Below are 24,596 nucleotides of genomic sequence, written 5' to 3'. Positions count from 1 at the left end.
AGTGGAGGCAGCTGATGACAGCTAACTCCAAGGAGCAGCCATACCACTAGAAACCACAAGAGGGAGCCCAAGAGCAGAACTCACAAAAGTGCCACTTACAACCACCGGAGGGAGCCCAAGAGCGGAATTCACAACAGTTGCCGTCTGTGCTGAGTTGTTTTATGTATAGGAGGTGCAGCTTCATCCAGGGCACTTTGCATGGTTTCATTGTAATGCTTCAGAGCAGAATCAGGACATGAGATGGAGGAGATTGGGGCCAATGAGGACTGCAAGTTCTTCATAAGTTTCTGGGTGCTAATGGCCTGTATGTTTCTATAAGTGTGGAAAGTGTGGGTGACCTGAGCGGGATGGCAGTTCTTGATAGAGAATGAAAGAAGGTTGTGGTCAGGGAGCGGGAGAGGGGAGTTTGTGAAATCATCCACTGAGCAAAGCCGGGAGAAGACCAAGTCGAGGGAGTTTCCATCTCCATGCGTTGGAGAGTTAGTATGCTGCGAGAGGCCGAAAAAGGAGGTTAGAGATAAAAGGTGAGAAGCAGATGGGGAGAGGGGAGAAGCAATGAGGATGCTTAAATCACCCATGATGAGGGTGGGGGTGTCACAGGAGAGAAAGTGTGGAAGCCAGGTGGCAAAGTGATCAAGGAACTGATGAGAGGGGCTGGGAGGACGATACACCACCGCCACTCGCATGGAGAAGGGGATGTAGAGTCTGACAGCATGGACTTCAAAGGAAGGGAAGACAAGTGAGGGGACTTGGGGGATAACTTGGAAGGTACATTTGGGTGAAAGGAGCAGACCAACGCCTCCACCTGCTCTGTTGTCCGATCTTGGGGTATGAGAAAAGTGTAGTCCACCATATGAAAGAGCAGCAGCCGCGGTGGTGTCTGATTGCTGGATCCAGGTTTCAGTAACAGCCAGGAGATTAAGAGAATTAGAAAGGAAGAAGTCATGGATGAAGGAGAGTTTATTACACACAGAGCGTGAATTCCAAAGGGCACAATTGAAAAAGACAGAAGGCATGCATGGAATATTAATAAGGTTAGAGGGGTTTCTGAGTGTAGCAGTTGGGAGGATGGACTGGCTATAACATAGGGTGCCGGGGTTGGGAGAGATGTCTCCAGCGACTAGGAGAAGGAGGATAGAAAGAGTGAGCAGATGGTTAAGTGATTTGTGAGAGCGTCTCTTGTGTTGGATGGTGGGACTGAATGGATCTGTGCTGTTAAGCAATGTGAACAGAGCATGAGTGCTATACATAGCAGAGGAAAGGACAGAGGGGCCGATATGGATGGAGTGTAAAGAGTTAATGCAAGGGTGGTGAATGTGAGTGAATGCGGCAGCCAGGATATAGAATATACAAATACATATGGTGAATATTTGTTCAGTTCCAAATGAACAGGGAATAGATTTAGATTGTCTTACCTGTCTCCTGCCCTGTCTAACTGCCATGTTATAACTGCGAGTACTTAGAAAAAGTACTTTGAATAAATGTACACGAATAATAGTGCACGAATGCACCCCTGCACATTATTATTATGCAATTATTATGCACATTTGCCATTTTTAGAATAACTATTAATAATAATTGACCATTATTTCTATTATTTTTGCTGGCCTTTTTCCCTCCCCTATATACCTTGGAGGTCCCATTGTACTAGTTGTCATGAACTCAGTCAGGAACTTGCAGCTCTCTGCCGCCTCCTTATCCTGTTGACCAATAAGGGTATTGACAGAGGATAAGAAAATGAGCGCAACTGTTCTAATTTATGTTCAATATTGCGTCATGTGATGTGATGGGATCTATATAGACCATTGGTTCCTGGTAGGAACATATATATATACCTAGATCCAGTCACCATCAAGTCCCCAACACCACATAAATACAAAAAGTATGCTGCCACCACCATCCTCTTATAGGTGGATTGGACACACGTTTGGCAGTGTGAATTTGCCCAGAGAACGTGGCGAATCGCTCATAGAGCAAGGAGGACAAAGCTAGAAAATTTATAATTTTACTCCGGAAGAATCGGCAGGGTTTACAAAAGATACAATGATATTATAAAAAGAGACAAAATACAAATATGCATAAACAGTTATGAAATAAAACGGGATAAAAATACGAAACTTACTAAATCTCAGTCACAGGTATGACGTGTCGATAAATGGGAGGAGAGATCCCAAAGAAACGATCCAGTACCACAGCATGGTGTTCAGCTGTCTCTCCTGGACGTTCCTCTTTTTTGCTTCAGCCATAAAACTAAGAACTTCCACTTTGCTGACCATATCTTTAAATGTTATCAATAACTTCTTTTCTTCATATCTTTGGCATGGAAGCTCACAGGCTAAAGATATTGGCATTATGTTTTCCCTTGCGATTTTACCATTTTTTAGTGCACACACGGTATGTCTGTGATTTGCTTTTGGGCAGAAATTCATTTCTCAGGTTTCTGATAGCCCTAAATGCCACAAAACGCTGCCAGGCGTAACCCAAGTGCCCAGATCCTGGAAATCTAATTTTCATGTTTATGGGATTAATGTGTGGTATTGAATTGGACTTTGAGTGTTTTACTTAGAAGAGTCAAAGAGTTTTTTGGAGGGAAAAAACGCATTCAGCTCTGCTAATCCTGGCAGGCAGTAAAACTCTGCTTTCCAACTGACCATTTGCTTAAGGGGGGTGGAAATTCACAGAGAGAGAGAGAGAGGGGCTATGTGTAGGATTTGGTCATGCAGAAGACAATAGTGGGAGGAGTAGTAGGCCAGCTCTGGTTGTGTCTCCAGAACAATGAAAAATAATTCATATTGTCCTGACAGGCCTGTAGGTTACTGTGCACAATCCTGCTGACAGGTTCCCTTTAATAAACAATATTTTTTCTTTCACATTCTCATCCTTAACCCTTTATTTTTTGCTTATATATTACTGTGTATTTATAATGTGTCTCCCCTCATTTTCATTACCCCATTTATGTAAAAAATCCTTAATAAAACTACTTTAACAAAAAAGGTGTCCGCTGTGCAGCCAAGGACACTGCTGAACTGTGCAAATTTGGTGCTTTTTTTCCTCTCTTGTCTTTTATTTTCAGCCTAAAAACACATGTAAAACTCTGCAGTTACTTTACTCATACCTCCCAACTTTTGAAGATGGGAAAGAGGTGCAAAGTTTGCGGCATACAATGCGCGGCGCGGCAAATTTTAGGCCACGCCTCTGACCACACCCATTCATAACTAGTCACACCCATATCCACGTCCCAACCACACCCATTTAGCACTGCTGATCACACTGTTTCATAAAGAATGATTACAAACAATAAAATATGGCCACACAGTTCTCCATACTGTATAATGGCCACACAGTGCTCCATACTGTATAATGGCCACACGTGATGCTCCATACTGTATAATGACCGCACATGATGCTCCATACTGTATAATGGCCGCACATGATGCTGCATATTGTATAATACCCACACATGATGCTCCATACTGTATAATGGCCACACATGATGCTCCATACTGTATAATAGCCACACATGATGCTCCGTACTGTATAATGGCCGCACATGATGCTCCATACTGTATAATGGCCGCATATGATGCTCCATACTGTATAATGACCACACATGATGCTCCATACTGTATAATGGCCACACATGATGCTCCATACTGTATTATGACCGCACATGATGCTCCATACTGTATAATGACCGCACATGATGCTCCATACTGTATAATGATCGCACATGATGCTCCATACTGTATAATGGCTGCATATGATGCTCCATACTGTGTAATGGCCACACATGATGCTCCATACTGTGTAATAACTGCACATGATGCTCCATACTGTATAATGACTGCACATGATGCTCCATACTGTATAATGACTGCACATGATGCTCCATACTGTATAATGACCGCACATGATGCTCCATACTGTATAATGACCACACATGATGCTCCATACTGTATAATGACCACACATGATGCTCCATACTGTATATTGGCCGCACATGATACTTTGTACCGTATAATGGCCACACATAGCTACTCCTACACATGCAGCTGCGCTCCGTACACTTTGCACACACGGCTCCGATCCGTACACACACGCTCCACTCCATACACCTCGTACACATTCAGCTCCGCTCCATAAACCTCATACACACACGGCTCCGCTCTGCACACCTCGTACACATTCAGCTCCGCTCCGTACACTTCGTACACATTCAGCTCCGCTCTACACCTCATGCACACACAGCTCCGCTCCGTACACCTTGGACACATTCAGCTCCGCTCCATACACCTCGTACACATTCAGCTCCGCTCCGTACACTTCGTACACATTCAGCTCCGCTCTACACCTCATGCACACACAGCTCCGCTCCGTACACCTTGGACACATTCAGCTCCGCTCCATACACCTCGTACACATTCAGCTCCGCTCCATACACCTCGTACACATTCAGCTCCACTCCATACACCTCGTACACATTCAGCTCCGCTCCATACACCTCGTACACATTCAGCTTCGCTACATACACTTCATACACACACGGCTCCACTCCGTACACCTTGTACACATTCAGCTCCGCTCCATACACCTCGTACACATTCAGCTCCGCTCCATACACCTCGTACACATTCAGCTCCGCTCCGTACACCTCGTACACATTCAGCTCCGCTCCATACACCTCGTACACATTCAGCTCCGCTCCATACACCTCGTACACATTCAGCTCCGCTCCATACACCTCGTACACATTCAGCTCCGCTCCATACACCTCGTACACATTCAGCTTCGCTACGTACACCTCGTATACATTCTGCTCCGCTCCGTACACCTCGTATACATTCAGCTCCATTCCATACACCTCGTACACATTCAGCTCCGCTCCGTACACTTCGTACACATTCAGCTCCGCTCTACACCTCATGCACACACAGCTCCGCTCCGTACACCTTGGACACATTCAGCTCCGCTCCATACACCTCGTACACATTCAGCTCCGCTCCATACACCTCGTACACATTCAGCTCCACTCCATACACCTCGTACACATTCAGCTCCGCTCCATACACCTCGTACACATTCAGCTTCGCTACATACACTTCATACACACACGGCTCCACTCCGTACACCTTGTACACATTCAGCTCCGCTCCATACACCTCGTACACATTCAGCTCCGCTCCATACACCTCGTACACATTCAGCTCCGCTCCATACACCTCGTACACATTCAGCTCCGCTCCATACACCTCGTACACATTCAGCTCCGCTCCATACACCTCGTACACATTCAGCTCCGCTCCATACACCTCGTACACATTCAGCTCCGCTCCATACACCTCGTACACATTCAGCTCCGCTCCATACACGTCGTACACATTCAGCTTCGCTCCAAACACTTCATACACACACGGCTCCGCTCCGTACACCTTGTACACATTCAGCTCCGCTTCGTACACATTCAGCTACGCTCCGTACACCTCGTACACATTCAGTTCCGCTCCATACACTTCGTACACATTCAGCGTCACTCCATACACCTCATACACACACAGCTCCGCTCCGTACACCTCGGACACATTCAGCTCCGCTTCGTACACCTCGTACACATTCAGCTCCGCTCCTTACACCTCGTACACATTCAGCTCTGCTCCATACACCTCGTACACATTCAGCTTTGCTCCATACACCTCATACACACACGGCTCCGCTCCGTACATCTTGTACACATTCAGCTCCCCTCCGTACACCTCGTACACATTCAGCTCCGCTCCATGCACCTCGTACACATTCAGCTTCGCTACATACACTTCATACACACACGGCTCCGCTCCGTACACCTTGTACACATTCAGCTCCGCTCCGTACACCTTGTACACATTCAGCTCCGCTCCATACACCTCGTACACATTCAGCTCCACTCTGTACACCTCGTACACATTCAGCTCCGCTCCGTACACCTCGTACACATTCAGCTCCGCTCCATACACCTTGTACACATTCAGCTCCGCTCCATACACCTCGTACACATTCAGCTCCGCTCCATACACGTCGTACACATTCAGCTTCGCTCCAAACACTTCATACACACACGGCTCCGCTCCGTACACCTTGTACACATTCAGCTCCGCTTCGTACACATTCAGCTACGCTTCGTACACCTTGTACACATTCAGTTCCGCTCCATACACCTCGTACACATTCAGCGTCGCTCCATACACCTCATACACACACAGCTCCGCTCCGTACACCTCAGACACATTCAGCTCCACTTCGTACACCTCGTACACATTCAGCTCCGCTCCTTACACCTCGTACACATTCAGCTCTGCTCCATACACCTCGTACACATTCAGCTTTGCTCCATACACCTCATACACACACGGCTCCGCTCCGTACACCTTGTACACATTCAGCTCCCCTCCGTACACCTTGTACACATTCAGCTCCGCTCCTTACACCTCATACACACATGGCTCCACTCCGTACACCTCGTACACATTCAGCTCCGCTCCATACGCCTCATACACACATGGCTCCGCTCTGTACACCTCGTACACATTCAGCTCCGCTCCATACACCTCGTACACATTCAGCTTTGCTCCATACACCTCATACACACACGGCTCCGCTCCGTACACCTTGTACACATTCAGCTCCCCTCCGTACACCTTGTACACATTCAGCTCCGCTCCTTACACCTCATACACACATGGCTCCACTCCGTACACCTCGTACACATTCAGCTCCGCTCCATACACCTCATACACACATGGCTCCGCTCTGTACACCTCGTACACATTCAGCTCCGCTCCATACACCTCGCACACATTCAGCTTTGCTCCATACACCTCATACACACACGGCTCCGCTCCGTACACCTTGTACACATTCAGCTCCCCTCCGTACACCTCGTACACATTCAGCTCCGCTCCATGCACCTCGTACACATTCAGCTTCGCTACATACACTTCATACACACACGGCTCCGCTCCGTACACCTTGTACACATTCAGCTCCGCTCCGTACACCTTGTACACATTCAGCTCCGCTCCATACACCTCGTACACATTCAGCTCCACTCTGTACACCTCGTACACATTCAGCTCCGCTCCGTACACCTCGTACACATTCAGCTCCGCTCCATCACCTCGTACACATTCAGCTCCGCTCCATACACCTCGTACACATTCAGCTCCGCTCCATACACGTCGTACACATTCATCTTCGCTCCAAACACTTCATACACACACGGCTCCGCTCCGTACACCTTGTACACATTCAGCTCCGCTTCGTACACATTCAGCTACGCTTCGTACACCTCGTACACATTCAGTTCCGCTCCATACACCTCGTACACATTCAGCGTCGCTCCATACACCTCATACACACACAGCTCCGCTCCGTACACCTCAGACACATTCAGCTCCACTTCGTACACCTCGTACACATTCAGCTCCGCTCCTTACACCTCGTACACATTCAGCTCTGCTCCATACACCTCGTACACATTCAGCTTTGCTCCATACACCTCATACACACACGGCTCCGCTCCGTACACCTTGTACACATTCAGCTCCCCTCCGTACACCTCGTACACATTCAGCTCCGCTCCTTACACCTCATACACACATGGCTCCACTCCGTACACCTCGTACACATTCAGCTCCGCTCCATACGCCTCATACACACATGGCTCCACTCCATACACCTCGTACACATTCAGCTCCGCTCCATACACCTCATACACACATGGCTCCGCTCTGTACACCTCGTACACATTCAGCTCCGCTCCATACACCTCGCACACATTCAGCTTTGCTCCATACACCTCATACACACACGGCTCCGCTCCGTACACCTTGTACACATTCAGCTCCCCTCCGTACACCTCGTACACATTCAGCTCCGCTCCTTACACCTCATACACACATGGCTCCGCTCCGTACACCTCGTACACATTCAGCTCCGCTCCATACACCTCATACACACATGGCTCCGCTCTGTACACCTCATACACATTCAGCTCCGCTCCATACACCTCGTACACATTCAGCTCCGCTCTGTACACCTCGTACACACATGGCTCTGTTACATCCACACTGTAAACACCTCCTGACCCCACACACAAGGCAGCTTACTTACCTCATCCAGCAGCACCATGGCAAGATGGCAACCAGCACAGCCGAGTCCTGCAATCCATCGAGGTCCCGATCATGTGACCCCTGCTCCTCCCCTCCTGTGACCTCATCACAGGTCCTGTGTGCACAGAGCAGCCAATATGTGGTGTGCTGTGCTCAGGCTGCTCTGCGGGTGCGAGATGAGGCTGACCACCTGATATTGCAGCACAGCTCCCAACCACTGCGGGACAACTAATGTCCCGCCCGGATTCGCGGGGCTAACTGTCAAAATCGGGACAGTCCCGCTGGATTCAGGACGATTGGGAGGTATGCTTTACTAAATGCAGAATTAAAAGTTTTCTGTACTATAACAAGCACATTAAAAAAGCGGCTTCACATCTGCACCAAAAACGCATCAAGTAAGGTGAGAAGTTTGTTATGGTGTAGTTCGGTGCTGATCCTGCAGAAAACAAAAAAACACAGTATTTCTGCAATGTACAGACACCAGAAGCCAGATGTTATATAGTGAAGCTTCATAAAGATGAGAAATTTCTGGCAGCTCTGACTGTGAATGATCAAAAAATAATCCACAGATCCCAACTAGAGACGAAAAGGACGCACAGATGACATCCTGCCAGCCCTGGGTGATCAAAAGCTGCGTCAGGGATGACGGAAGGTTAGAGATTCGCTGCCTCCTGTCCAGCTGCCAGGTACCACTGATCTGGACGCTGGACCAGAGACCCGTGAATCGATCTACTCATCTCTCGCCCCAACTGTTCTGAATACAGTGAACAGTCCCGAATTTGGGTCTGCTGAATTTCTTTAACTACCAGCGCCCCTCTGACATCTCCTCCTGCCAGCGGAGAAAGAAGTGGTAAATGGGCCTGAATTGGGGTGTGGCAAGGGGTGTGGGCAAAAGTTGCTGTGGCGTGCGACGCGCTCCACATTATCTGTGGCTCTTTTTGTTCTTCGGAGGTATGTATAAGTAGCCTCTTGAGCTATGTATAGCTGGCCACACAGTAGCCAAATGACAGCCAAAGTCACTGATTTCAATTGGAATGGTTAACAAGTCAGTGTATATGAGAGCAGAGCCTTGCCGTGTGCAATGAGGGTAAGGTCAGACTGTGCATGTTGGATTTTAATGTCTAATGTGTTATTGCTCTGTGAAAAGCAGTGAATTACCATAGTCTCCTCATCCATATAAAGTAAGAATGCACAGTAAGTCTGCCGTCACACTAGCAGTATTTGGTCCGTATTTGTAGCCAAAACCAGGAGTGGGTGATAAATACAGAAGTGGTGCATATGTTTCTATTATACTTTTCCTCTATTTGTTCCACTCCCGGTTTTGGCTGAGAAATACTGATGTAAAATACTGACCAAATACTGCTAGTGTGACGGCAGCCTAAGCCAATTCACATGTGCATATTGATGGGTGAGTGAGGAGTGATGTCGTGTGGATGGGGAGCATTGGGTCACTATACCTGAGTATGGGAGGGTATAAAAGTTCCCTCCATGACCAAGTAATACTTAGGCGCTCAGTGAAAAAGTAATTTTAAGGGTTATGTCTCTGCTCCAAACAGTCAGCTAAAGCAATCACTGTTGGCTTTATAATAACACTGTGATTTTAACCTTTGTTGTTACTGCACTGGAAAAATATCTCTCCTGCATACATGTTTTAACGTGATATAATAAATTAACTTTTATGGGACGGTAAGTGCCTCCTTTTTTCTTCATATGGACATGCTTCACGGAATACTGATAATGAGAATCTTACATTTATTTGAAGCGTTTTGGTTGACTCCCCTTTAAAGTAATCGATGTATGAAATATTCATTGTGCAGGGCTGGTAGACGACTGATCTGTTCTGGGATTTCTCATGGTGTGTAATGCTGACATCTCCAGTCTGTCTCTGACCTTTAGCTTTTGCACCGTCTTAAATTCCCTATCCTTTTCATGTCTGACCCTTGAAAGAAACACTGGTCCTAATATATGTTATTTCTCCTTTCTTATGGAAATGGAGCCCTACTCTTTAAAGCCTACATGTAGATCCCTTTTTAATTAGCCATTATTGTTTTACAAATATTTACCTTTTTTCTAATATGGAGCCACATATGTGTAATGAGGTCCGCTCCATAAAGCTCAGGCTTTGCAGGGAATTCCCAAGCCGTGCATGGAGGAGCAGCTGGCTCGAAACACATTGACATATGTGCTGCTGAATAAACTCCACATAATATTTGCAGATTGGTCGTGGTCAGATGGAATACATTGTAAGATATCTAACGTCTTTATAGCATGGAGATATACAGTGCCTTGCGAAAGTATTCGGCCCCCTGGAACTTTTCAACCTTTTCCCACATATTCCCCATTCCCTCATGCTTCGAAAATAAAGATACCAAATGTTAATTTTTGGTGAAGAATCAACAACAAGTGGAACACAATTGTGAAGTTGAACGAAATTTATTGGTTATTTAAAATTTTTGTGGAAATTCAAAAACTGAAAAGTGGGGTGTGCCGACACCAGAGAGGATGTCCCCGATCAGCAACAAGAAACCCCGGACCTGAAGACCACCTTGGATCCGGAGCTCCTCGTAGAGATGGAGGAGCTGGCCTGACAACTCCTGCGGACCCGGATGACAGCAGTGGCAGCATGGAAGGAGTCCCTGATCCGGAGGATGATGACTGCACAGCCTCAGACCTCACCATCAGCGCTCACCACCCCGGAGGAGCCAGAAAGTGAGGCACTGCTGCTGAAGATGGCAGCGCCGATGAAAGACCTGCAGCCCGCACCTTTGACCCCAGCAGAGCTGGAAAGTGAGACGCTGCAAAAGGAGATGAAGGCACCAGGCCCTGCAACCAGCGCACCTAATCCCAGCGGAGGCGGAGAAGGACACCGGCACCAGAGAGACAGGTACGCAAACTGCCCCAGTAGCTGAAGAAACCCTGGTGAGACCCCCAAAACCCCTGCCAATCCTATCGCCCGACCAGGCAGCATTAGCTATAACCTGGGACCGCATGACAGACCAATGGTGTATACAAACTGACCCGCTAGTACCTGAACCTTCGCCCCTAAAGGCGTGCAGACAAAAAGAGACCATATCCTGAAGACACCCTAAAACCGACCTTATGGGATTCCCTGTAGAGGCCCAAGCAGCAGCCAATCGCATAGCAATAATGGAAAAAGAGGAATACTGCCGGAAACAAATTTTAAAATTAGTAGCAGAGGACAATGTGCGCAGAGCTAAACGGGAGAAAATGGAGCAGCGCAACATGTTAGCCAAAGCCCAGTCCTGCAAAATTAAACCTGCAGATAGAGGACAAATAAGAAAAGGAACTGTGGTTTCATTTAACCTGGGCAGAGGATGGGGATTTATTAAGGAGCATGGTGAGCATAAAGAACTGTTTGTAAACCTCAGAGATGTAGAGCACACCCCTTAAAGGGACACCCTGACCGTGACATAGGGTATACGTGAGTTCCGTGACCTGGAAAAATTACCCCAACCCCCTTAAACAGGCCTCTTAACAATCTAAAGAATAAACTTCTAACGTACTCAAAACAGCAGACGGAGACATATGTTGGATTTAATTGGCCACAGCAGCCATTTTATTAAATAAAAGATAACAGAACTTTTATAACAACCCAGAATAGGAGGGGCGGTCCTCGAAGCCCCAAAGTTATAAAACTCAGTATCCCAAAAACTCCACAATGTTCAGCCCAGGATGAATCTTACCCCCAGCCGTAAAGCACCAGCTCAGGGATAGATAACAACCAATCCTGGTCCACCGAACCCACCCCCATGCCAGGGGCCCATAAATCCACCTCACGCGGGATAACCGTACCGCGCCTTGTTAAATTCTCTCATGGGGTGTCCAGGACCTCTCAAGATCCCCACCCCATTGAACCACGATTTACCATTTCCACCGACTTCGAGGACCTCCACCCCCGCCACGAACACGAATGGCCTGACGCCTTAGCCATTCATGTCCCTCCACACCTTCAAGCTTAATTCGATGCCACTACGGATAGCCAAACACCACATATCATTTCCCACCGCGTTCAGGTGCACGCCATCAGCTCTCCAGTAAGCTCCTTGACCCGATTCCAAGTCCACATGTCTCACGGCCAACGCGCCATTCCTCACCATAAACCGAGATATGGCCCTGTTTATTTTGATCCGGGCCCTGTTCACCCCCTCATGTGATCTAGCACCTCTCCATCTTTTACGCGGAATGATGTCGGACCACACCAACAACACTTTTGGAAACATGACCCAGAACCTCAGGATATCAAATTTAATATCCTTAATCAGCTCCCTACAAGACCGTTTAGCCAAATCATTCATCCCTAAATGTATCACCACGATCTCCGGCACTCTATCCAGTCTAACAAAACGATGAAATTCAGGTAACCATTCCTTCCACACCATCCCCCTTTTACCGATCCATCGTAAAGTCACTGTCTCTCGAGAAAGACCCAATTGACGACTGTCCGGACGAACCGCAGCACGCAACGCAGCCCATACAACAAACGAATGCCCCATGATCCAGACAAGCATCGGATCAGGCCCTGCAACACAGAAAGAAAGGCAACAAACAATAAACTTAACACAGCTTCTAACTCACAATAGGTTTGGGCGAACATACGACCGGAATCTTGAAGATTCCCACTTCCCAATTCTCCGAACCACATCCTCACCAAGGCCCCACCTAGCGGCCTCAGTCGCTGCCCCGATCCTGAAGGAGTGACCACTATATTGTGTTGCAGGTAAGCCCGCTGCCGCCAAACATTTCCTAAAAGCAGAAATAAACTGAAAACGGGACAAGAAAGACCCATTTTCGTGCACCAAGAATGGCTCGTCTAACACCCCGCCCTTTGCCATGCACTTCTTCACGGATGCCACCGGGCACACCGGGGATCCTTCAACATTGAACAACACCACTTTGCACCCTTTCCCATACACGTCCGTTTTTGAAGCCTTAATAAACACCACCACCTTATTCCCTTCGACATCCACGTTTTCTCTTAACAAAATACCTTTTTTACTAACGGACGGGCTAACCAACTCACCTAACTGAAATGCCCCAAAGAAGGCCAAAGAAAAGGCTGCACGGAACAGAACCACTTCCCATTCGGAAAAACACACCTCCTGCAACTTCCGCTCGATGGCTCAGAGCACCTCATAAGATACGGGTCGCTGACTGTCCGAAGCCTTCCAGCCTTTCTTCCAACCCCGAACAACTTGCCGAACCAAGAAGGATTTCGTTATATCCTTACCCCCCCTCCATTTAAGGTTGAAGGCTAGCCCCTCCAAAAACTTATTCAAACGTGTCACAGACCAACCTGCCTCCCAATGATGACCTAAGAACAACAACAAACCATACTTCTCCTCCATATCCTGATCCATACTTGACATCCAGGATTCCCATAAGCTCCAAGCCTGATTATAATGAGACCAAGATGAATCCGCGAGCGATTTGGTAAATAACTCTGTTACGGCCCTCGCGGCAGTTTCCACAATTCCACTGGACAATCCCGGCCCGCGCTCTCCGCCTGTGGTGCCAAATCCCGGAAAAGCTGCCACTGAAATTGAGAAAGAGCAACAACTATTGGATCAGGCGCTGACAAGCTAACTTCAGATACAATCCATAAGTTAAACTTAAGACCCAGGAAAACCAAGTGCTGCAAGACCTTCACTACTGCAGGCGTAGCCGCTGACAACGAGTTTACCGCCGTCACCGTTCCAACATGCTCACAATGAAAAGAAATCTTCAAATTCCTCAATTTGTCACCCCACAGGGCCAACGCAACTACCCTGGGGAACAAATGCAACAGTAGCCGGTTGTTTGTTAACCCCTCCTCCTTCCATTCTTTTGGCCAAGCCGCTGCTGACCAGCTACCATGAAAGAAAAGACCAAAGCCACTCATTTCAACGACATACACCAAAATGCCCAAGGAAGTAGCATCTGCCACAGGCTGAATCCACAGAGATCTGCCATTGTACTCGTCAAGAAAATCCGCCCACATCTTCAAATCGTCCCGAAACTCTTTCTTTATCCTGATGAAATGCAAAGGGGACTTTACCCCTACTGTTGCCAAGGATAGGCGGCGGCAGAACGCTCGACCCATTGGCATGATCCTACATGCAAAGTTCAATTTCCCTAACAACAATTGCAAACTGCGCAAATTTATCTTCTTCAAACCGATCGTATTAACCACATCTTGGTGCAACGCGGTAAGCTTGTCTGCAGGTAGCCTACATTCCATTGCTACCGTGTCAATTTCAATGCCTAGGAAGCTCAACACTGTCACCGGACCAACTGTTTTATCCTCCGCTAAAGGCACCCCGAAGTTTTTTGCCACACTCTCCATTGTATGCAACAAAATCGAACAATCCGCTGACTCCGCTGGCCCTATAAACAAAAAGTCATCCAGATAGTGCGAACATGAGCGTATCCCAGACACATCTTTCACCACCCATTCTAGGAACGTGCTGAAGGCCTCAAAGTAAGCACATAAAATCGAGCAACCCATGGGAAGACAACGATCAACAAAGAAGCCGCCATCCCAAAAACAACCCAATAAATGCAAACTGTCGGGATGAACTGGCAACAAGCGAAAGGTCGCTTCGATGTCGGTTTTTGCCAACTTAGCCCCCTTTCCACAAGCTCGAACCCACTCCATCGCTGAATCGAATGATAAGTACGACACCGAACTCAACTTGGGATCAATACCATCATTAACCAAAGATCCCTTCGGGAACGACAGGTGATGGATTAACCTAAATTTATTAGGTTCTTTCTTAGGGACCACGCCAAGAGGTGACACCCTCAGATTAGCAATCGGGGGGGCGACAAACGGGCCTGCCATTTTTCCCAGAGCAACTTCCTTATGCAACTTCTCCGACACGACCTCCGGCAATTGTAACGCCGATTTCAAATTTTTTCTTTTTAAACTAACATCCTGCTCAACATAAGGAATTTTGAAGCCCTCCTTAAAACCGTCGCGCAATAAAACTGCAGCTGACCTATCGGGGTATCTACTTAGAAAGGCCTCCATCACGACCCACTGCACCGGAGTCACCCCTTTTGTCAGCTGAATCTCCAGCTTATTGCCTGTTACCCCTGAAACATTTTGAAGCGCTATGCACCCCCCCGCAGGATGAACACTCGTGCCTATATTTACACTTGCTCCCGAATCTGCATACCCCATCATTGAAGGTGAAACACAGTCCCTTCTGCAAAGCCGCCGAGTGTCCTGACTGCCCTGAACTCCCGGCGCCCCCGTGAAAAGGCTGGCTGGTCTGACTTAAACGGGACGGGACCATAACTCTCATCCACAACGCTATGTCCTTGTGATCCCACCTGATACTTGGCCTAAAAGCCTTACGCTGACGAAACTGTTCGTCATAGCGTAACCAACCCTGTCCCCCGTAGGTCCTGTAAGCCTCCCCTATGGCATCTAAGTAACAGAACAACGCCGAGCAATTTTCCGGGGCCTTTTCCCCGATTACGCTAGCCATAATAGCGAAAGCCTGCAGCCAGTTTGCAAATGATCTGGGAATCAGCCTATATCTCCGTTTCTCCTCATCTTCTTTTTTAGAGTCCTCCCTTCTAGGTCTATCCAAATTAAATCTCTCTAGGGGTAAAAGAGAAAATATTTCTATATACTCCCCTTTCCAGATTTTTTCCCTAACCTCCTGTTTTAAATGTGCCCCTAACGGGCCCTCGAAGCAAACATAGACCTCCCCCCTAGCCGCATCGTCTAGTTGCGGGACATCCTCCTTTTCCTTATCCTGCAAAGCTCCTTCACCTGATGCATCAATTCCTGACCCGGGTCCTATGGATAGCGCTGGTGCTGTTCCGTCCTTCTCCCTTGATGACCTCCCAGTGTTTGACGCAGGACCCGCACTGCTGGATGTACCCGTAACCTCAGACAACTCTCTAGACCCCTCAAACGACCCCGTATTTCCCAACCAAGCAGCTGACGGCAAAGACCCCCTGCTAAGACCAGACCCCCACAAGCCCGCTAGCTCCCCTAAACCTCTAAGGATTAAACCCATACCCCCGCTAGGAACTCCCGAAGTAATGTCAGTATTCCTAGCTTCAGGGGAAACTATGCCTGGCATATTAAAGCTAGGGAAAATGTTCTCACCTAGCTGCCTGGGTGCTGTGAGCCCAGCAGCCGAAGATCCGGCTCCCAGCCGAAGGTGTCCTGAATCCCGACCGGCTTGATCCGCGATGTTGCCCACCGAACTTCTGGCGGCCGTATCCGCGTCCTGGCGACCTGGTGATGCCGTCGACTGCCCTGGTGCTGCGGAAGGGGAATAGGCCGAGCCGGCATCCTGCCGCCCGATGGAAGATGTGCGGCTCCTTGCCATGGATACGTTCCCGGCACTGCCTCCCGAAGCGACGGAATGTCGCCTGCCGGAATCCGGAAAATTTCCGACACCACCAGCAGAGGACGCAGATCCAGGAAAGTTCCGGCCATCACCAGCAGAGGGCGCAGATCCAGGAAAATCCCGGCCATCACCAGCAGAGGGCGCTGATGCAGGAAAATCCCGGCCAACACCAGCAGAGGGCACTGAACTTGTAATATCCAGGCCACCACCAGCAGAGGGCGCAGAACTTGTAATATCCAGGCCACCACCAGCAGAGGGCGCAGCTGCGTTGAAGACTCCAGAGCTGTGCGCTGCAGAAGGCCGCACGCTGATGCCAGGGCCAGCCGACTGCCGCCCGCATAATCTCCGGCGCTGAGGGGCCACCGCACCTGACCCCCGTCTCCTAGGCTGTCGCTGCCTCCCACGCTGAGCGGCGCCAGCGGACATGCTGGCGGCCGCAGTTCCGGCTCCTGCTCCTGTCGCCCCACGTCAGCCGGACACAGAAGGAGGGGAGGAAGGATCCACCCCCCCGTTGTAGGCCCCGCCGCGCTGGAGGATTCCTCCCGGCGCTGCGCTGTGAGGTGGAGGGAACAGCGCTGCTTACCGGAGGGTCCGCAGAGGGGCTCCTATTTCGGCGCCGGGCCCTGGGGATCACGTCAGGGCTTAGGCGCGCCGGAGGCCTAGACCTCCGCGGCCGGCGCCCGTCATGCTGTGCCTGGGAAGGTGGCACGGATGTACCCTGGAGGAGGCTGTTCACCGAATCATTAAGCCAGTCGGTCCCCTGAGAGCTGGCTGCCGTCCGGAGACACTAGAGGATCGCTTCAATATCCATGCTGGTAAGTGTGACAGATTCCTCACTTGTCACGCAGGCACCTAAAATGGATGCCTGCGTGAGGAGCGTGCCCCTTTTTATGTGCCCCCTCCCCGCAGTCCCCTAGTTCCACCCCTTACTTTCAAAAAATGCCCCTTAAGCCACCCCTCGAGTTCCCAGTTAACCCTTACATCTATATCCCTTCTAACTGCTCCAGCTCCCAAGGTCCCACGTAACCCCGTCATGGCGGCCTCCCCTTACGTGCCGTGGGCCCCCAGTACGGCCTTTCTTGACCTTTACCCAGGAGACAAAGGGGATATTATGCCCTACATGTTAAAAGGTACACAGAGGAGTGTATCAATACCCGTGTAGCCACTAAGAGTGGAGTGCATACCCAGGCTACACAAACCCCTATTGAAGGGCTGTTTCCTATTGAGTCACCACTTGTGACATCCACAAAAGAACTTCCCCAGTCAGGAAGCAGTGGACACCAGGATCTACCCCAGAAAATGGAATAAAACGACAGTTACCTGCTTTGAAAATGTTATGATTATGTTTGTTGATATTTCTTACCGTTTAACCCCTTAACGACCGCCGATACGCCTTTTAACGGCGGTAGTTAAGGGTACTTAAATCATAGCATCGTTAATTAACGGCGCTGTGGAAAAAGTGTATAGCACCCCCCAGAGTCGGATTTTCTCCAGTGTCTCGGTTGCCGGGGGTAGCCGATACCCCAGAGAACATGATTCAGGTCGGTTTTTACCGACCCCTGGGTTGCAATCACTGGTTTTAACCATTTACCAGCGACCACAAAAAAAAGCGCAATTTGCCATTTAATTTCTCTGTCCTCCGATGGGATCGCACATCAGAGGACAGAGAAATAGGGTCCCCGATCCCCTCCGGTACCTCCCGGTGCTCCTCGGCCCTCTTGAATCCCCCCATGGGCGCTGCCATCTTCTCCTGGGAAGAAAATAGCGGGCACATGCACAGTGCGCCCGCCTGCCGGCCGGCACTCGGCACATCTTGGGGTCTTGGCTGCCGGGGGTAGCCGAGACCCAAAGAACATGGTCTGGGTCAGTTTTCACTGACCCCTGTTTTGCAATCGCCGGTATTAACCGTTTATTGGCGACCACAAAAAAAACTGTGATGTGCCATTCAATTTCTCTGTCCTCTGATGTGATCGCACATCAGAGGACAGAGAAATAGGGTCCCCGACCCCCCTGATACCAGTGTCTCCCGGTGTCCCTGGATCCTCCTGCTTCCCCTCACAGCTGCTGGCGTCTTCCTCCGGTAAGAAAATGGCGGGCGCATGCGCAGTGCGCCCGTCGAGATCTGCCGGCCGGCACCCGGCAACAAGAGTAAGATTTTTCCTATTGGTTAATTTTGGTCACCGTGATAGACCCTATCACAGTGATCAATATAAAAAAAATTGTAAATAAATCCCCCCTTTATCACTCCCTTAGTTAGGAAAAAATAATAAAGTAAAAAAAGTATTTCTATTTTCCAATTAAAGTGAGTTGGGCTAAAGTTAGGGTTAGGTTTGGGGCTAAAGTTAGGGTTATGGTTGGGACTAAAGTTAGGGTTAGGGCTAGGGTTGGGGCTAAAGTTAGGGTTAAGGTACCTTCACACATAACGATATCGTTAACGATATCGTTGCTTTTTGTGACGTAGCAACGATATCGTTAAGGAAATCGTTATGTGTGACAGCGACCAACGATCAGGCCCCTGCTGGGAGATCGTTGGTCGCTGAGGAAAGTCCAGAACTTTATTTCGTCTCTGGACTCCCTGCAGACATCGCTGGATCGGCGTGTGTGACACCGATCCAGCGATGTCTTCACTGGTAACCAGGGTAAACATCAGGTTACTAAGCGCAGGGCCACGCTTAGTAACCCGATGTTTACCCTGGTTACCAGCGTAAAAGTTAAAAAAACAAACACTACATACTTACCTACCGCTGTCTGTCCCCGGCGCTCTGCTTCTCTGCACTCCTCCTGCACTGGCTGTGAGCGTCGGTCAGCCGGAAAGCAGAGCGGTGACGTCACCGCTCTGCTTTCCGGCCGCTGTGCTCACAGTCAGTGCAGGAGGAGTGCAGAGAAGCAGAGCGCCGGGGACAGACAGCGGTAGGTAAGTATGTAGTGTTTGTTTTTTTAACTTTTACGCTGGTAACCAGGGTAAACATCGGGTTACTAAGCTCGGCCCTGCGCTTAGTAACCCGATGTTTACCCTGGTTACCCCGGGACCTCGGGATCGTTGGCCGCTGGAGAGCTGTCTGTGTGACAGCTCTCCAGCGACCAAACAGCGACGCTGCAGCGATCGACATCGTTGTCGGTATCGCTGCAGCGTCGCTGAGTGTGAAGGTACCTTAAGAGTTGGGATTAGGTTTAGGGTTGGGATTAGGGTTTGGATTAGGGTTAGGGTTGAGATTAGGGTTAGGGTTCGGATCAGGGTTGGGGTTAGGGTTATGTTTGGCATTAGGGTTAGGTTTGGGATTAGGGTTAGGTTTGGGATTAGGGTTATGGTTAGGGTTGGGATTAGGGTTAGGGGTGTATTGGGATTAGGGTTGGGATTAGGGTTAGTTTTGTGGCTAGTGTTAGGGTTGAGATTAGGGTTAGGGGTGTGTTTGGCTTAGAGTTTTGATTAGGGTTATGGTTAGGGTTGGAATTAGGGTTAGGGGTGTGTTGGGGTTGGGGTTGTGATTAGGGTTATGGTTAGGGTTGGGATTAAGGGTGTGTTGGGGTTAGGGTTGTGATTAAGATTATGGATCTGGTTGGGATTAGGGTTAAGGGTGTGTTGGGGTTAGGGTTGGAGTTAGAATTGGGGGGTTTCCACTGTTACATCAGGGGTCTCCAAACGCGACATGGTTCCACCATTGATTCCAGCCAATTTTGCGTAAAAAAGTCAATTGTGCTCCCTCCCTTCTGAGCTCTTCCGTGCACCCAAACAGTGGTTTACCCCCACATATGGGGCATCAGCGTACTCAGGACAAATTGGACAACAACATTTGTTGTCCAGTTTCTTCTGTTACCCGTGGGAAAATAAAAAATTGCGTGATGAAATATCATTTTTGTGGAAAAAAATGATGTTTTATTTTCACGGCTCTGCATTATAAACTTATGTGAAGCACTTGGGTTTCAAAGTGCTCACCACACATCTAGATAAGTTCCTTGGGGGTCTAGTTTCCAAAATGGGGTTACTTGTGGGGTGTTTCTACTGTTTAGGCATATCAGGGGCTCTGCGAAAGTAACATGGCATCCGATCTCAATTCCAGCCAATTCTGAATTGAAAAAGTCAAACAGCGCTGCTTCTCTGTCGAGCTCTGTTGTGCGCCCAAACAGTGGTTTACCCCCACATATGGGGTATCGGCTTACTGAGGAAAAATTGCACAAATACTTTATTGGTCTAATTTCTTCTGTTACCATTGTGAAAATAAAAATTTGGGGGCAAAAAGATAATTTTTGTCGAAAAAATACGATTTTTTATTTTCACGGCTCTACGTTATAAACTTCTCTAAAGCACTTGGGGGTTCAAAGTGCTCACCACACATCTAGATAAGTTCCTTAAAGGGTCTAGTTTCCAAAGTGGTGTCACTTGCTAGGGGTTTCTACTGTTTAGGCACATCAGGGGCTCTCCAAATGCCACATGGCGTCCGATCTCAATTCCAGCCAATTCTGCATTGAAAAAGTCAAACGGAACTCCTTCTCTTCCAAGCTCTGCTGTGCACCCAAACACTGGTTTACCCCCACATATGGGGTATCGGCATACTCAGAACAAATTGTGCAACAACTTTCTTGGTCTAATTTCTCCTGTTACCTGTCATGGTCCAGTCCGGAGTTTATTTTCATCTTTCCTCTTTTGAGACTGGTCATGTGGGGGTTAATCTCATCAGCCTTGTTCTTGAGCTAGCTGGGCTATTTCAGTCCCTCACAGCCTGCCTACCGCTGTCAGTGATAGTTCATGCTTCCCAGCTTGAGCCCCTGACCTGTATCCTGATTTTGGTGATCCTTGTGTTATTATCTCCCTACTTAGAAAAGGTCCCCAATCCTGGGCTTTCTCTCTGCCTCCTACTGCCCCTGAACGGAGGTCAGTGGATAGGTTCTTTGAGGCCCTAGGACTGGGAGAACTCGGAAGGGAAGGAGCACTGTTTTATTTTTTCAGCGCAGAATTGGCTGGAATTGAGATTGGACGCCATGTTGCGTTTGGAGAGCTCTGATGTGCCTAAACAGTGGAAACCCCCAATTCTAACTAAAACCCTAACCCTAATCCCAACCATCACCTTAACCACACCCCTAACCCTGACACACCCCTAACCCTAATGCCAACCGTAAATGTAATCCAAACCCTAACCCTAGCCCTAACCTTAGCCTTAAGCATAGCCCTAACCCTAGCCCTAACCCTTTTATTTTTCCCTAACTAAGGGGGTGATGAAGGGGGTTTGATTTACTTTTATAGCGGGTTATTTAGTGAATTTTTATGACTGGCAGCCATCACACACTTTTATTGCAAAAAATATTTTTTAGCATTACCATATTTTGAGAGCTATAATTTTTCCATATTTTGGTCCACAGAGTCCTGTGAGGTCTTGTTTTTTGCGGGACGAGTCGACGTTTTTATTGGTAACATTTTCGGGCATGTGACATTTTTTGATCGCTTTTTATTCTGATTTATGTGAGGCAGTGTGACCAAAAACAGCTATTCATGAATTTCTTTTTTTTTTTTTGGGGGGGGGGGGGGTTTATACCATTCCACGTTTGGTAAAATGGATAAAGCAGTTTTATTCTTCGGGTCAGTACGATTACAGTGATACCTCATTTATATCTTTTTTTATGTTTTGATGCTTTTATACGATAAAAACTATTTTATAGGAAAAATAATTATTTTCGCATCGCTTTATTCTGAGGACTACAACTTTTTTATTTCTTCGCTGATGATGCTGTATGGTGGCTCATTTTTTGTGGGACAAGATGATGTTTTCAGAGCTACCATGGTTATTTCTATCTGTCTTTTTGATCGCGTGCTATTCCACTTTTTGTTCTGTGGTATGATAATAAAGCGTTGTTTTTTGCCTCAGTTTTTTTCTTTTTTTTTTACGGTGTTCATTGAAGGGGTTAACTAGTGGGACAGATTAATAGGTCGGGTCATTATGGACACGGCGATACTAAACATGTGTACTTTTATTGTTTTTTTTTTTATTTAGATAAAGAAATGTATTTATGGGAACAATATTTTTTTTTCTTTATTTAGGAATTTTTTTTTTCACTTTATAACATTGCCTTAGGGGGGCATCTGTTATAAGGTCAGATTGCTGATCTGACACTTTGCAGAGCACTGTGTCAGATCAGCGATCTGACATACAGGGCTGCAGGCTTACCAGTGCTTGCTCTGAGCAGGCGCTGGTAAGCCACCTCCATGCAGGACCCGGATGCAGCCCCGCGGCCATTTTGAATCCGGGCCTGCAGGGAGGAGATGCTCGGTACAAGGTGAGCACATCGCCTTATACCGAGGGTCTCAGGGAAGCCCGCAGGGAGCCCCGTCCCTGTGCGATGCTTCCCTATGCCCCCGGAACGCTGCAATCATGTTTGATCGCAGTGTGCCAGGGGTTAATGTGCCGGGGGCGGTCCATGACTGCTCCTGGCACATAGTGCCGGATGTCAGCTGCGATAGTCAGCTGACACCCGGCCGCGATCGGCCTCGCTCCCCCCGTGAGTGCGGCCGATCGCTATTACATACTATCCCATCCCTGGGAATTAAGTCCCAGGTCACTTTGACGGGATAGTACGTCAAATGGGATTAAGGGGCTAAAAGGTCACCTGATGCATCAGCTGACTGTTAGTGTTAGAGCAATCTGCAGTGACCAAGCTGGAGTAAGGAGCTCTCTGGGTGCAGTGGTGCTTCAGCTGAATATGTTGATCTTGTGTCTTTATCCTGCTGTGTGGTGCTTTGTTGCAGAAAGCTAAGTGTTGTATTTTGTTACCTCAACCCTTCGGTGTCTGTCCCTTCCCTGTGTTTCTTACCTGCAGTGGTGCGGCTAGTGCCCGTCACTTGCCAGTGCACTAGTGTAGCTAGGGCAGTTATAGGTGACATTTAGGGAGGAGGTATCCTGACATCGGTAGGGGAAAGGACCTGCATAGGGTGTTAGGTGAGACCAAGGACAGGTTCAGGCCAGTGCTCAGGAGGTGACCGTCCCTTATTCACTACTGTCAGGGCTTTCCTCTCCCTTGTTCCATCGGCGTTGTGTTGTTGTACCGTTTTTGTGACTGACCAACCGTTGGGTCGTGTCACACTGAAAAAAAATCGCAGCATGCTGAAAGCTGCCACTGATATCGGACGTGACTGGCCATTGTAAGTCAATGGGTGCGAGAAGAAAATCAGACAGCACACAGACCATGCGTATGCAGTCTGATTTTTATGCACACATCTCAAAGGAATCACAACATTTCATCAGCCAAGTACAGTAATTTCAAGGCCAGCACCCTCAGAATAGATAGATTCTATCATCTAACTATCCCATATCTATCTATCTAACTATCCCATAACTATCTATCTAACTATCCCATATCTATCTATCTATCTATCTATCTATCTATCTATCTATCTATCTATCTATCTATCTATCTTCTCTCAAAAGAAGTTGAAGGAGCACTCTATGATGCAGTGATAAGATGCTTTTTGCTCTTTATTGGCCCATGTGGCGACACTTCGGTCCTGGATGCAGACGTTTCTCAAGCAGTCTGCACACAGGACAGAAACGTCTCCACATGGGCCAATAAAGAGCAAAGAGCATCTTATCACTGCATCATAGAGTGCTGCTTCAACTTTTTTTGACTGTATTCATAAGGTTTGGTATGTGCCTCTGAAGCTCTGCCCCCTATTTTTACTGTGCTATGCTAATTTTTTCTTTTTAGATAGATAGATTTTATTATGTGTCTGGTATCTGATAAAGTGTTATTCCCCAAATAAATCAAGTTATCCAGGAGGTAAATAATAATGTTACTCATAATCTATATTATCTTTCGATATGTCAAATGCCTATCTGATATTGTACATACAGTGTAAATCTAAAATTAAATCCAATATTTCACTGTATGATTATTAAGTGAAAGGGGAGAATTAAAGGGCATGAATACTTTTGAAATGCTCTGCATGGGTCTGTGTCCAATAATATGTGAGTGCATTCTAGTGCTTGAATATTTTCTGTTCAATAATCCAATAAACTGCAAAGTTCTGAGGTTAAAAGCTTTTTAATTACCCTATGCTTCTTCAATATCATTGATAGTATTGTTTTAACCCTCT

The 24,596-nt window shown here is 48.0% G+C and overlaps 1 protein-coding gene across 3 annotated transcripts in view; it reads left to right on the top strand.

The window, feature by feature from the left end:
* The window catches only part of NKAIN1 (sodium/potassium transporting ATPase interacting 1), a 178,221-nt gene that overhangs the window by 33,912 nt on the left and 119,713 nt on the right, over nucleotides 1-24,596 (top strand). The gene's annotated exons all lie outside the window — the stretch shown is intronic.

The sequence above is a fragment of the Ranitomeya imitator genome, chromosome 3 (genome assembly GCF_032444005.1).
Source record: "Ranitomeya imitator isolate aRanImi1 chromosome 3, aRanImi1.pri, whole genome shotgun sequence".
Taxonomy (NCBI): Eukaryota; Metazoa; Chordata; class Amphibia; order Anura; family Dendrobatidae; genus Ranitomeya; species Ranitomeya imitator.
The sequence above is the reverse complement of the archived record's forward strand: the minus strand, read 5'-3'. Positions and strand labels throughout refer to the sequence as shown.